Source organism: Protomyctophum parallelum (assembly GCF_964188405.1).
Source record: "Protomyctophum parallelum genome assembly, chromosome: 9".
Lineage (NCBI taxonomy): Eukaryota > Metazoa > Chordata > Actinopteri > Myctophiformes > Myctophidae > Protomyctophum > Protomyctophum parallelum.
In genome coordinates this window covers 32,088,141-32,099,537 of record NC_139706.1, presented here as the reverse complement: position 1 = coordinate 32,099,537, position 11,397 = coordinate 32,088,141, and positions in this window count along the sequence as shown.

Here is an 11,397-nt window from a genome sequence, read left to right as displayed (position 1 = left end):
CTTTTCACACAGGCATTGGCCATAATAATATGGAGGTCTTAACGAAGCCATTTTTCCAATAAGATTAATAATGAATTTATTAGTGAATAAAAACCCGTTTATTTGTCCGTGGTCTATCTCCGACCGAGCCACACTATTAGCACACATCTCTCCATGCCAAAATAAATCTGCACGCTCCCAGAATCCAGCTAGGCTACATTTTACCGACGCTACTGTCATATTTACTGTACAGATATTGTTTTTACATCACCACACGATCATGGAGAATTGTAACTTGAAGAATTGTGTGCCTGTGGAGGGGGACCCTGACTCAGTGGGCCGGGTGACGCATAATTCGATAGGTCACCGTTTGTAGTGTGACGTAGGAAGCGAAACCCAGCCCCGTCGGAGCATCTGTTTTGTATCCGTGTTGGATGTGAATGACCAGCGACACACAGCCAGGACTGCAGCCGCTCCGAGGACACTGTTTCTGGGCTTATGATCAGCGACACACAGCCAGGACTGCAGCCGCTCCGACTACACTGTCCGCCCCCTCCTCAACCACCTCCTTCGCCGTGCATTACACATGGGCTACATGCACGCTCAAAGCCTGGCGACAGCTTACAGCCCTGCGCGCACCCAGCGTGGCTGCGTGACACACTGAACAGCACGATCACAACGGAATGCTTATCTGTCGGGGTCTCGGGGTGGCCAAATGGAGACGTTTGGAGAAGACAGATCCCGTGCCGTCGGAACAACACAATGACAAAATACATACAGACAGATGCAATGACAACGACACGTTCCTAAATCACACAAAACATCTAATTCTTATCCTGATTATATAAAGAACAAACTACAAATTGCTTTGAAGCCCAAAAAGCCAACCTCCGCGTTCACCGTTTAATAGCTTATATCTCCATGGGCAGCAGACGATGAGCGGTTAGGGACCGTCTACAAAGTGCAACACCGAACTTGAAAATATTCAATAACTTCCATTTAAAGGCAGAATATCACCACCATATTTACATCACACATCAATGGTGTACTTATGATTGTACTACAGCATTTAATTAGCCTATACTTTAGTGCCCAACCCAACTTCCCAAGACCATCTGTAAACAATTCCCCCCCCCCCTATCAGTAATGTGATCTATTACATCACACACTGAACATGATTTGCTGTTCATATATTCAGAACGGGTAAGGACTAGTAATAATAATAAACCATAGTATTAATTAACAGGTTGCCATTTCCTTAAGGTTTACAGGTTAAACACTTAACCATAAACATCCCCTCTTTGAATTTAAATGTAAGGCATTTGTACAATTAATAAATGGAAAGTTAATGCATTTTTTTGTATTTATTTGATTTGCTATGTAGCCTACAGCAAATATCGGATCGGCAAATATCGGATATCGGGAAATTTTAAAATTAATATATCGGATCGGAATGGAATTGAAAAATCAGTATCGTTGCATCTCTGAGCGCGGCTCACTCAAAATAGCGCTGCTCGTGACAGACGCTACCCGAACGACGGCAGCGATCACAACACTTTAGCTTTTACTACAGACATTTGTCCTAACCATACAGCTATAAAGGAGGTCCTAGCGCTGTTGTGAGACCCCATAACGATACTTGTTTGTTGTTGTTCTCTGACTAGTTGCTAATCTCTAGACGAGTGTGTTCCGGTCGTTTCGTGCGAGCGTCACTGATTGGCCAAATTCTGCACACGCCTACTGTCTGGATAGGCCAAGCACAATGATTGACACATAGGGGGAACAATGAAAACCGGTCCTGTTGGGAAGAACCAAGTGAAAGCAACAGAGGGATATCGTTGACAAAAGTTGTACTTTTGTAGATCATCAGTCATTTGATCCTTAATAAAATGGCCAAGATATTTAATTTATTTTTTATTCCAGACCTCGAGACTGTCTGATAGTTTAAACATGAAAGTTAATGCGTTTGTCCTCTTTACTTCTACATAATATGTAATAACAGGCTATTAGCCAATAACAATAGCTAATAGCTATTGTATTTGTACTCATCTGGAACATTTACATAGGCCTGATCTAATAAGGGTCCACTTGGTTACCAACTCTCCATAATCAACTACACTTTAAAAACAAGCCCAAATAATCAACTACACTTTATTTTTGTCAAATACATTTTTAGTAACAGGTTATAAATTATTGTAAAATTGGTACAGTAGGCCTATGCATTATTTTTCTTTAGAAACAAGGCCAACTAATTATAATAAGCAGATATGGCAACACTGCTGGTTGACTAATGGAGGAATGAAGGGAAAACAGCGCCCCCCTAAAGTGAAGTCACAGATCACTGCTGAAATATTAGAAGGGCAAATTCTGTACTTTGGGGTTTCCAGTTCAACAAGTTTCAAATGGTCATATCTTCTTCATTTCCCCCCCAAATTTCAATGAGGTTACAGTGTGCAGTTTCATAATATGTAAAGAACTGAAAAATTACCATGGCCCCCTTATACATTAAACCACTGTCCCCGGTCACATATTAGAACAGCGCTTTTGCTGGCATTGTATCATGTTGTACACCATATTTAGAGGAAATGTCAAGGAGCTGTTGTAAACCAGCACTACTGGGACTGAGGACCACCAGGTCATCTGCATACATCAGATGGTTTACTAATGTTTCTCCGACCATGTATCCTGTGTGTCAAGATATTTAGTATATTTTGCAGTTTCCCTGCTTGAAAGAGATGGTACAGACCATAAGGAGATTTGGGTTTCACTCATACAATGACCACACAGTTTCCTTCTATCCAGTATAATGCAGTCAATCAATACACATACCTTACATGTTTACAACACCTGTAAATATAATTTTTACTTAGTGTCTCTTTATCAATTCGTTTTAAATCAATTCATTTTTAAACCGTTTTATTCATAATAATCTCATGAAATGTAAATTAATAAACTGAATTAATTAGTATCATTGAAACATTTTATCAATCAATAATCAATTCAAATGTATTTTAAATAAAATAATCATGTTCATTGTTCATGTCCAATTGGCCATCATGTTTCCTTTAACTTCAAGTCATCACAGACAACAACAACAAACAACAAGTATCCATGAACTGGCATGCAACCGGCTTGATCTGTAAACAAATAAACAGTTCTCTCTCACCGGCTGTCTATCCAGCTTTTATATGGCTGCACCGTTCTGCTCTGATGTTTCAGTGTGTGTTGCTTCTGTTTGGATGCACTGCTGTTTCTCATGGAGGTTTGTGTATAGGATTCCTCTTTCCTCCTCTCTTCCTGTGGTCAACGCCCTACTCTCAGGTGCAGTGAATGCACTGATGATGATTAGTCAGGCAATTGGGGAGTGATTGAGTGACAATCAGCTGAGTGTCAGTGGCAATCCAGATTCTAACCCTTTGCTCTCCTTTTCTCCAAGTTGACTTCACACTGTGTTACAGGTTCTCAGTTGAGCAGACAAGCCAGAAACATGTATCCGTTCTCTTACTTCTAGATTTAACGGCTGCATTTGACACGATTGATCATTCAATTTTAATACAGCGTCTGGAGCACTGGATAGGCCTGTCTGGTACGGCCCTGTCCTGGTTCTCCTCCTACCTATCAAACAGAAGTTACTTTGTCAATCTAGCCGAGTTTGACTCAGACAAACACGACATCAGTTCTGGTATTCCACAGGGCTCGATTCTTGGTCCTCTGCTGTTCTCCTTGTACATACTGCCATTGGGCGAACTCATTACCAATTACGGAGTCAGTTTTCATTTCTATGCTGATGATACCCAACTATATCTTTCTGTGGCCCCAGATGATCCCTGTGCTTTAGACCCGCTGTTCACCTGTCTATCTATAGCATCAAATGTTGGATGAGTGAGAACTTTCTCAAGCTAAATGAGGATAAGACAGAAGTTCTCATAATCGGATCTAGCGAGCAGAAAGAATCAATAATAAGCAGACTTGGCAACCTGACTGTAGAAAGTAACAGTACAGTAAAGAACCTGGGGGTTATTCTGAATTGAATTTTAATTCACACATTAATCATGTTACCAAGATTGCCTTTTTTTTTTTTTTTTTAAGATATTTTTTTGCGGCTTACGCCTTTTATTGATTTTTGAAGGGACAGACAGTAGGCTGACAGGAAACGGGAGAGAGATGGGGGGATGACATGCAGTAAAGGCCGTGTCGGGTCCGGGAGTCGAACCCGCGGCACACTGCGACTGGATTACCAGTCCGGTGCCCAGACCGTTACGCTACGGCCTGGGCCAAGATTGCCTTTTTTCACCTTAGAAATATTGCACGAATCAGAGCCTATTTGTCCTTGGACGATGCAAAAGCGCTAATCCACGCCTTTGTTTTTTCTCGGCTTGACTACTGCAATGCACTCTTTTCAGGACTGCCTAAGAAAACAACTGACAGATTACAACTTGTCCAAAATGCAGCAGCTAGAGTTTTAACTAGAACTAAGATGAGAGAACATATTACTCCAGTTTTGGCATCACTGCACTGGCTTCCGGTTGTTTTTAGGATTGATTTTAAAATTATTTTACTTGTCTATAAAGCTCTCAATGGTCTCGCGCCCTCCTACCTACATGACTGCCTGCATAAATATGTCCCAAACCGGCCCCTAAGGTCTTCCACTGCTGGCCTGCTCGCTTTGCCTAGAGAGGTGGCAACTAGAAAATACGGGGAAGCAGCTTTTTGCTTCTACGGGCCGTCGGCATGGAACAAGCTCCCACTGTACATTCGTCAGGCAGCCTCTGTAGACATTTTTAAAGCTCAGCTCAAGACCCACCTCTACAACATTGCTTTTAAGTGATTTTTATTTATTTTTGTTATTCATGTCCTCACTGTATTGTATTACTGCTTGTTTTTTATTGTCGTTTTTTAATGTCGTTGCCCTGCTTTATCTGTTCTTATCTTTGTACCACTGCCTTCTCCTATTGTCCTATTGTTTTAAACTGCATGCCTGTTTTAATGCTGTTTTGTTTTGCTTTTGTTTTTATTATTTTCTGCTCTGTAAAGCACTTTGAGCTACATTTATGTATGAAAGGTGCTATATAAATAAAGTTTATTATTATTATTATTATTATTATTCACATATAAATTAAATAAGAATTCCCCCCTGCCTCACGCCATTGCTTACACCAAATTGAGCTGGTATACTCCCACACCATTTCACCCGCATGTTCTGGTGGGCGTACCAGTAGGCCACGACCCTCACAATAAAACCGGGCACTCCTCTTTGCTTCATTTTCATAAAGAGCTTATGGTTAATCCTATCAAAGGCAGGGGACGCATCATTATAAATGTACAGGATCGAGTGTGATGCATGTCTTGAATGAGGGCTGACTGTCCAGGACAATACCAAGGTTCTTGGCTGTTGGAACCGAAGTTACCAGGGCGTTGTCTATGAAATAGTTAGCTCCTGCGTGGGGCATGATGATGATGATGATCGAGGCACCCAGAGAGAGCCGGCAGCTAAGCAGGTGGCCACGCCGGGCGGTGTGATGTCCACTTCTGTGGACTCAGCACCGGGCAAGTTGCATACTTCACTTGTAACTCTAAAATCTTTAAATCTCGTGAATCTTCACGTCCTCCTTGACAACATGCCTTTCGACAGGACCGCCCATTGGTGTGACGCAGGGGAGCCCCGTCGTGCCAAATAGCGGACGCCATGTTCAGATGTGGCCCCATCTCACACACACACACACACACACACACAAGAGGCAGGGGGAGGGCAGTGAAGTGTATGCTAATACTGAGGGCAGAGAGGTAATTGTCTGGATGACAGATGGTAATGAATTTAAAAATGTACTCATTCACTAGCACAGCAGGACGCCCTGATGATGATGACACACACACACACGCTTTTTAGACTTTTAGTTTTTAAATTTATACGATGAACCCATTTTTTCACCCACTGTCAATTAGGCTACCTAATGTAATCCTGGGCGGCGGGCGCTACACTCGCTGTGCCAACCCAGGGAGAGCAACGGACTGACCTCAATACATGAGCGACCAAGCCTCTTCTTTTCATCTGACAGGGGGTTGTTTCCCAGTCAGAGTCAGTTTAGAGACCAGGATTACTGCATGATCTTTGTGAGGGTACCTACCCTAGGGGACACAGGGAGAACATGCAAACTCCACACATAAATACTTTAAAGGCGTGGTTTCAAAATGTTTCAAGAGTAGGCCTAGCAAAATAAGACCGCAACATTTACCATATGTGTGCATGTGCATATCGGGTGGATCTGTGGCTTGGCAAAATTGTCAAATTTCATTGTCAAACATTATGACACATTGTTCAAGGACATGTGAATACAATAAAATAAGAGGATGTTTCCTCAAAGTAACCGTATAGTAGTAGCCTAATAATCTACTACTTTATATATCCAACTGATATCCAAAAGTTATGTACTTCTACCCCACTACATCTCAGAGGAAAACATTTTTACTCCACTACTATTATTTTAAAACTTTAGTTACTAGTTACTTTGTAGATTTTGATTATTAGACCTATTAGAAAACACACTAACCACTTCAGCCCTATATATATTTCGGCCATTTGAAAATAGCAGATCTACAATGTGTCGCGATGCAATATGCAACACATTGTGAGCTTGTACATCGGCTATTTTCAAAAGATTTTATTTATACAAACGATCAAAGGGAATCTAATGCGCCTCAAGCCTGACATGGCTAGTCCGGTGCATCACAGGAACAGGGACAAGAGTTTCGATTTTGCACAGAGTCATGTGGAAGTTATATTTGTTTATACCTTTTGAACTTCTGCACAATGAGTACTTTTCCTTTTTGTAGGCTACTTATGCCGCCACTTTTGTACTTTTACTCAAGTACATTTTGAATACAGCACTTCTTCCACCACTGTCTGTGACCATCTAATGACTGCTGTGTCACCGAGTTTACACACCCGTCCTGCCTTCTTCCCATCGCTGCATGGACCATTAACTTCAGGGCTTCCTCAGGTAAACCTCCATTATAATCTATCTCGTTCTTTGTTCTACAACAATTGAAACCGTGGCAAACTGTCCATCATGAGTAATTAGCTTAAAGCCAGGCAGTCTGCTATAACAGCTTGTTGACAGTGCTGCTGGGAAGTGTGAGTTAATGTCACTTAATGTGAGTTAAACAGTAATGAAACACGCGTACAGCCTGGCCCCAACTGTAAACACACATTGGTGTGTGTGCGTGCATGCTAGCTAGCGTCCATGTGTGCATGCGTGGCATGCTATCGTGCGTGTGTTCGTGCATGTGTGAGAGAGAGGACCCCACTGAGCAGGTTAACAGGTGGGGACCGGCTCTTGAACCCGATCATCCCATTTGCCAAAAATAGCAGGTCTATTGTACAAGTTTACAATGGGTTTGGCGCTTTTGGCTGTATTGTCCGCCAAAGAGACTTGGCTCCAGTGGCGTGCACAGATATACACACCTGCCCTTGCCCTCTGGACAGCAATGTGCCCTTTTGAAAAAAAGGGGGAAAAAGTACATTGTACAGCAGGGTTCCCCAATAGGCGGCCCGCGGGCCATTTGCGGCCCACAGAGCGCCCCCTTGTGGCCCATGAAAGAAATTCAAAATAAATAAATAAATGATTTTTTTTTTTATTTTTTTTTAAGGGTCCCAGATATAAATTGCATTAAATGGGGGTCAGTAGCCTATGCATGTCAAACTGGGCATCCTTTTCAAATGGGGTCTTGCCCTGAAAATGAATTTTCAGGGCAAGACCTCGTCCTCGTGCGTGCAGACTCGGCCCCCAGCCACCCTATACATCTCACACTATTAAGGCAACCGGCCAGTTCCACGTGCTGCACAAGGTGCCCTTTTTTCACTTGAGCACCTGCCCCTCTAAATTTAAAAAAATGCCTGCCGATATCCCACGACCATAGGCGGCGGGTGCGTAAGGCTAGGGAAGACTTAGCCTTCCCAAAAATTATGCTGGGTATTTTTTTTAAATATATATATAATATATGTGCACAGCATTATAGAAGGCTATTGTGTGTGTGTGTGTGTGTGTGTGTGTGTGTGTGTGTGTGTGTGTGTGTGTGTGTGTGTGTGTGTGTGTGTGTGTGTGTGTGTGTGTGTGTGTTGTCGCTGCCCCCTGGTGATCGCTGATCGGATAGGCTATACACTATACAGCAACTGGCCTAATCAGCATATGATTGACTACTATTGTGTAAACCTCGTCCTTCCAGTCGCTTTGTAGCAAAGAGTAGCGTGCGCTGGTTTGTTTTGGGAAGCAAAACGCAAAATGTATTTTTCAAGGCAAAGATAAAGTAGCCTAATTCAGACGAAGAAGCTGTGAGTCGGCTGTCAGAACTCAGCAGCACCAGTGCCCGCACGGTTCACAGTTCACACCACTACAGCAACACTGACACGTTCAGCGGAGTGACTGCTGTCTCTGTGCCGTCTGTGAAGAGCCATGAGCCGCGACTCCCGGAGGGGCAGCAACACCGCCGGGTAATCTACACTGACTGACTCGAGACTTGAGAAAAAGACGTCCAAAAGTCGTTGTCTGTGTATAGGCTAATTAATTGGTAAAAGTATGCTAAATAACTCATTTTTAGACCATCTGGGAAATAAATAAATCCGCGGCTGCGGCCGAGCGAAAAGAGCCCCCCCCCCCCAACGCAATTCTATAGCCTACCCAAAGGTAAAACGCACCCGCCGCCTATGCCCACGACAGTGTTGTATGATATTTGTCTGGCTTATTAGCCAGGCTACCTCTAAATGTCTGTGCACGCCACTGCTTGGCTCAGAGGGAAATACTAGCAAGCAGACCTATAGAGCCATGGGGGACTCCAGTCTTCTAAGGGTTTAAGTGGATAAAGTCCTCCTGTCTAATGTCCTGACTCCTGTCTAATGAACCACTTCAGCCACATTTCGGCCATTTGAAAATAGCCGATCTACAAGCTCCCAACGCGTTGCATGAATATTATAAACATTTGAAAACTTTAAATGAGACTGTAAAGTTGCCCGAGGGCCAAGGCTCCAAAAACAGTCAGCGATGCTTTTTATTGCTCCAAACTCCAGCTCCAGTGCAGATATTCTCAACGGAAAAAATCAAACGACAAAAATAATACTGGCCAAAATACAAAATAAAGAACTCAAAAATACCTAACGCTCAACGAAGGAAAAATAACAAACTGCACTAGGCTATGCCCAGGACATGGGCCCTAGCAGCTCTCTCACGGGTGTGTCAGCATGATGCCTGCCCGAGCCTAACTCACTAGCTCTGCCTGCAGTCTCCCCTTTATAGGAGAGGATCCTACCACCAACAGAGAAGCAATTAAATATACCCAGCTTATCTACAAGCTCCCAGTTATCAGCTGAACCTGAATCAGTAACCCCATACCTAGATGTTCTATTTTAGATTAACATCATATGGGGTTACATTCATTTCCCCAGATAATAGACATACTTTGATAAATGACATTGTGGAACACCCCTACTCCTCACCAGTACTTGGCACCTTCCCCCTCTTAAAGTGCCAGCACTGGAGAGGCCATACAAATACTGAGGTTACAATAAACACACAGGTTAATAAACTGAATGTTTTCCCTGTGTGTATCATTTCATTTGTACATCCTGTAAATGCATACATCAACAGTATTGACATTAATGATAGGACCTGTCTGCCCCACTACCCACAGTCTGTGTGGTGTGTGCGTGCGTGCAATGTCCTTAATCAGTGTGTGTGTGTGTGTGTGTGTGTGTGTGTGTGTGTGTGTGTGTGTGTGTGTGTGTGTGTGTGTGTGTGTGTGTGTGTGTGTGTGTGTGTGTGTGTGTGTGTGTGTGTGTGTGTGTGTGTGTGTGTGTGTGTGTGTGTGTGTGTGTGTGTGTGTGTGTGTGTGTGTGTGTGTGTGTGTGTGTGTGTGTGTGTGTGTGTGTGTGTGTGTAGGGCACGGGCTGCCCCGTGACAGAGACATTCTGCATATTGAGTAATCTACTCTCTACCATTTTTATACCAATACTTTTGTAATTTGACTCAATAAAATTTAGAATTTCTGACATTTACTTGTAACAGAGTACTTCTACATTACAGTATAGAGGGTATTTGCGTGACATTATACCGGGAACACCTGAGTGGCAAAAAACTACTTTTTGGCCTTGACAGCCCATACATCCAAACAGAAAAGTTGTATCTGATTGCATCAAACAACTTTAAACTTACTTTGCCACTCACTTTATGCATGTACATACTGTATACCCTCTATTGATACTTTTACTCTTAAGTAAAAACTTTGAGTACTTTTTCCACCACTGAGTTTAAGGCATGTTGGGGGAACTGCAAGGAGTTTTTGCCTTTTTGGGAGGAATATTTACAGGGGAGTGTTAATGCCAGGTGTACATGGTCGTGAGAACGCCATGAGATGACATCTGCCAGACAGATCATCTGAGAACATTGTGATTGGATCTCAGTCTGAGTCAGACCAGTCAGTGTAAAATGCAATCATCCTGGACACGTTTATTCCAGAGTTACATAATCGCAACCGGAAACAACTATCTCAAGTTGGCTAAATGTTTGCACATATTTCTGGATGTTGCTCAGGCTTGGCTGATATACATAATGTGTATGATAGATCACATGTTATTATAATAACATGAATGTGTGTAAAGGTGGTTGGTGTAAGTTAGTGATTCTTTTTTTCATGGCGTACATTTTTTCAAGCTCACTGTCTACCGAGCAATCTTCGTCCCTACTCTGTCACCTATGGTCATGAAGCGTGGGTCATGTCCGAAAGTAAGGTCGCGGATACAAGCGGACAAAATGACTATTCTCAAAATGGGTGGCTGGCATCTCCCTTACAGATAAGGTGAGAAGTTCAGTCATGCGAGAGAGACTCGGAGTAATCCAGCTGCTTCTTTGCTTGGAATTGCTAACCTACTCCCATGTCTCCCACAGTCGTTTTTGTAATTTGTATTCAACTTTGACCCCTCTGTCACATGGAACTATTTTGTGCTGCTGCCGGCATAGTAATACTGGACACAAAAAATTGTTCCATGTGACAGAGGGTTCTAAGTTGAAAGAGAATTACACAATATGGTAGAAATAGGTCAACAATATTAAATTAATGGCTAGTTTTGTGGATTAATTTATTTTAATGCGTGCCCCCCAGACCCCCACAACATCCGAAACTACTTAATATTCACCAAAACCAGACCAGAACTCCCATCACGGGACTCAGGCAATCAATGAATACCTTTGCAACCACTATATTAATGGGAAATATTTCCTACAGCTTTAAAGTAAAAAAAAATCTGAACTAACACTTTAATGTGGTCAAAAGGGCAGAGGCAAAAGGGAAGGCCATCAAACCCCCATAGCCTGGTGTAAAATAGCACAAAATAATCAATATCTATAAGTGGCAGTCCTGAGAGGTGTGGGC